This window comes from Arachis ipaensis, chromosome B05 (assembly GCF_000816755.2).
Source record: "Arachis ipaensis cultivar K30076 chromosome B05, Araip1.1, whole genome shotgun sequence".
NCBI lineage: Eukaryota > Viridiplantae > Streptophyta > Magnoliopsida > Fabales > Fabaceae > Arachis > Arachis ipaensis.
In genome coordinates this window covers 136,474,748-136,480,060 of record NC_029789.2, presented here as the reverse complement: position 1 = coordinate 136,480,060, position 5,313 = coordinate 136,474,748, and positions in this window count along the sequence as shown.

Genomic DNA, 5,313 nt, shown 5'->3' with positions numbered 1-5,313 from the left:
ATAAATTTTATTTGCACTATCATAAAGATGAGCATTTGTTGCTACTATTTATTCTTTAACATGCACTTAAATTCTTAATTAAGGGAGAAGATTTTCAATTAAGTATACTATATTTCATTATGCACTTTTCTTTATTATGCACTTTTCTTTTCTTGAGAAGAAATAATATTGGGGAGAAAGAAAGGGTAAATTAATTAACGATAATATTAGAAAGATAAAAAAAAAACAGTCAAAATTTATCTTATTTAATATTAATTAATTATTATGATAATTAATAAATGTTAAATAAGATAAATTATGACTGTTTTTTATTAATTGAGAGGATTTATTTTCAAAAATTTTTCATATGCCATGGTGGGTTTGGCCTTTTACAATTAAAATTTATATTTAATATATAGAGTCTTAACACATCATTAATTAATGAGCAATGCTAGGAACCAAAAGGGTATTAACCAAAAATTAGCTAAAATATTTTTGGTGAATTCAAAATTTATACGAATTAATATATGCGGATGTTTCTTCTGCTAAATATCAGAATATTTTGTTTTATACTAAATGGATGTTCTTTTATATATTTTTCGTATTTTTTTGTATTGCAAATGTGAATGTCTTTATTTCTTTTAAAATTTCATTTTTTTAAAATTTTATAGATATTTAATTATTTTTGCTAAAATATAATTGGATGTTTTTTTTGTTAAGTATTAGGATGTTTTTTTTTCATATTAAATGAATGTTTTTTTTATAATTCTATAATTGTATAGTTTGCAGTCTCTTTAATCATCAAAACGACACCTAATATCGCAAAACGCAGAGAGCAACATCTGCAACAAAAAAAACATAAAATAAAAATAAAAAATAAAAAACACTAAAAATAAAATAAAAATAAAAAAGCAAAAGCTGCGATTGGTTGGGCTATAGCTGTTCATGGCGGCGCCCACGACATCTCCCGTTCACTGCCACATGACCGCCGCCAGCCCTGTGAAGAAGCCCTCCGCCACTGCCTTCAAATTGGCGTCGAAGCTCTTGAATCCAATTCGCCTCCTTTGGACGTGGTTGAGCTCGTGGTACAGTAATAACCGTAACGGTATTTGTCTTCACTTTCATCAAAGATCCTGTGATCTCATGCTTTTACTCTTCTGTATAGGTTCGTGAACGGGAGAATATTGCATATTATTACTTAAGCATTTTAAATCCATTATTATTAAATACCTAATAAAAAGTGCACATGGAATTATATATATTTATCAAAGACTTTTGTTAAGGAGTGTTAAAGATTTTTTGAAAGTAATAAATTTATAACTTTTTTAATATATTAAGAACTTTAATAAAACAAAATTAATAAAAATTTATCAATTAAAATATTATGGAGTACAATGCACTTAGCAAAAGTTAACTAACTATTGGATTTAGATTTACCACCACTATTTTATCAGATACCACAGCATATCATGATATAAAATCTTTCACAAATAAATTAAATTTGGTTGGTTATAATCTAAGGCTTGATTTGGTAAAATTTAAAAAAAAATTTTGTTTTTTTCAAAAGTACAAATACTTCATTTTATATTTGGTAAATTAAAAGTTTATGTGTTTATATTTGTAACTTTTAAAAATTAATAGTATTTTTGAAAACACTTAAAAAAAAATTTTGACTTGTACTTATCAAAATTAAAAAATTTAATATAATCTAAAATAATAATAAATATTCAAAATTATCCTTATTAATTATTATTAACACCAAAAAAGATAATTATCCTTTATTATATATATGTCTATTATGATTTTTTTTTATTTTTAAAAGTTATTTTGCTAAACATAATTATAATGCATATATTTATTAAAAGTTATTTTTAATTTAATTTTATCAAATACAAATACTATAACTTTAAAAAGTTAATTTTTAAAAAATAAAAATTTTACTAAACCAAACCTAACCGGAATAAGTTATAACAATAAAGGACCATTTTCCTAAAAATATCCATCCAAATTATGAATAATGGCAAGCAAAGAAAAGAAGATTAATCTCCTCAATTAAAGTATGTAGGTAAAATTCATTAATAGATATGCATATACACACCTAATTATCATAGTGAATTTTGATGGATCCAAAAAATGAATGTAATGGCAATGGTGGCAATGCTGACAGAGTGACAAAGACACACATACACATTATTATCAGTTATATTATGGTAAGGAGCTGCGGATTATTTGAGTAACCAATTTATTTTTACAGTTTCTATTTTCTGCTAGTTCAATAATTGAAAACACTAGTAACTACTCACACCTAATGAATAATGGAATATGACAATTTATGTCAGTGTATAGATTTAAGAAACTTAGATAGATAGATAGATGAATTAGAAGAGGAAGTAGAAAATGACAATTTATGTTAGTTAATTAGTAGTTACTTTGTGTGATGTAGAAAATTATGCCGCAATTAATGGATCCACGAGAAAGTCACAACACTCACAATTCAGTTATACCCAGTAGCAATAGTAGCTATCTACTTTCTTTTGCTTCTCTTTTCTCTTAAATATTAATACTGAATTCTCGGTTCCTACTTTTTTTTTTCAAATATATATATATTATGTACCTATTAAAAATAACGACCAAATTAATTATAATATATTTTTCAAGATTTTTGTTATTTGAAAATCTTGTTAGCAAATAAATTGAAAGGGATGTTTAGGAAAAAGAAAATGTGTATTAAGAAAAAGAAAATTGGAAAATGATGTTAAGAAGCGATGTGTGTTTAGACTTTGATGTAGCATACATAAGAATAAGACTGGTACAAATTAAATTCCATCCATAACTCTCAATCTCTATTAGTTGCCAATCATGAGAATGTTTGTTTGCTCGTGCTTTGCGTATTTGATTTATAAATATAAACTCTTTTCCATATATGAATTGACAAGCTCCTATCATCCAATTATCTATTGTTTTGAAAATGCTATTTATGGAACTATGAATTGAACAAGATTAAATAATAGAATAATGATATTTGAATTCAAGCAATTTCGGTTTTAGAATTTTCCTTTGTCCAACTCATCTAAAGAAATTGATGATTACTAGATGCCAGTTCATACGTTGATTTTTATTTTATTTTTATATTTTTATATATTTTTTTGTTTTTCCATATAGAATTACACTTTACCCTTTGTCATAATAATTATCTGAACCACTAGACAAAAAATATACATAAATAGAAGTACTAAGTGTATATAATTTCATGAAATTAAAGCCACAGAAGTATATGCCACGCTTGTGATCATTTTTCGCATAAATAATTCAACCGACAAGATAGGCGTGAATTTCTGTTGAATTGTTTTCTTGTGCATACATAAATAATAATTACATATAATTTATAAATTATTTTAATAGGATTATATTACGGTAATTATAATTTTAATTTTAATAATATTTATATAATTAATATAATCACTATAATATAGTTATGGTAAAATCTATTTAATTTGTTAATAAATTATAATTTAAATAGCATAATTTTTTTATATTTATCTAAAAAATTATAGATTCGAATCTCTTTATTTATGAGAGAAAAAAAATCTACCTAATTCACACAACCTCCTCATCTTGCTTTTTATGTCAATTAGGGTGAAAATGATGTTTACACTATACAATCAACTGTCATTCACAGTTTTGCTGACAGATTAACAAGTTTTTTTTTATCGTGACAGATTAATAAACCGAATTAAAAAAATGATAGTGTTTTATAATAATTTAGTGTGTCTTGAGTTTATTACATTGGGTCAATATGTGTATTTTAGTGATTAGGGGTGTACATGGACCAAGTCACACTGGGTTTAGTCTAATCCAGACTCAATCTGAAATATAGACCGGACCTAATTTTTAGACCTTAATTAACTCAACCCTAGATTCAATGAAACCTATGCATCTTCGGGTCGGGTGAAAACTGGGTGAAAATTGGGTCTTTAGCATATAAAAATCACCTAATCTCCAACCATTATTTCACAATTCACATAGTCAAATTAACTTAAAAAATTATAACAAGAACCAACTGTTATCTAAAATTAAAACATAACCACAATCAATACTAATATTGTCTCATAATACTAAATAGTTAAGTCACATAGAAATAACACAAAACATTACACAAAAATCTTGTTCTTCCTAAACATAGAACTTTAACTCATAGTCAGCAACATTTTCAGCTTCAATTTCTATTGTTTTGTCCTCTTCGATGGTTGGTGGAGGAACACAATTATCTCCTCCTCCCATCTTAATGTTCCTGTGTTTTCTATCCTATCAAAATCATAAATTTCAATAATAAAAATTTCTAATCAGAAATTCCAATAACAGGAAGAATAATAAAGACTTAATCTAAACACTAATTGGAAGAACAAAATAAGAATAAAACATTAATAGGAAGAACAAAACACTAACAGAAATTATATTAACTAAATTCCTAATCCAAATCAATACACAAAATCAGAACAAAACACTAATAGGAAGAATAAAACACTAATAGGAAGTCAGAAATTATATTAACCAAAACCCTAACACGAAACAAGTAATCAGTAAAAAATTAGTAAACACAGAACAAATAATCAGTAAATACATCAGTCATCAGTAATCAAGAACAACTCAAAAACAAAAATCAGCTAAACAAATCATTTAACACACATTAACACCCACACCTAATCAGTAAACATAGAACAAGTAATCACTATTCACTAAACACATCAGTAATCAACAACAATTCAGAACAAAAATCAGCAAAACACATATCAACACCCACACCTAATCAGAGTTCTAATAATGAAAATCAACACCCACATCCTAAATTCACAAATTCTGTTTATCAAAAACCCTAAGAAGACCTGAGAAGAAGACCGGAGAAGAGAGCGGAGCAGAAGGAGCAGGACTAGCAGAGCAGAACAACGGCGGGGCAGTAATAGAGAAGAGGACGATCGGGCCAAGCACAAAAGCGTCACGTCACCGAGAAGCAGGGCAGTACCGTAGGTCGTCACCATCATCAGTCGAACAAAGAGCTTCGCCGGTGACTGGGGTGAAACACGGAGGGTTGAGAAGAGACGAGAACGGGAGGAGTGGGTGACTGCGTGGTGCATGCTGCCGAGACTGGGAGTGGGCCGTGGGGAGAGAAGATGAGGTCAGGGGTCACCAGATCAGCCTGTGCCGTGGGGAGTGGGGACTGTTGGTGTTGGAATGGGGAGTGGGGAGTGGGGAGTGGGGACTGGAGGTGTGGGAGTGAGCCTGAACGGCTGAGCTGCTGAGGGAGGCAGTGAATGGAGAATGGACTGAATGTGTTTT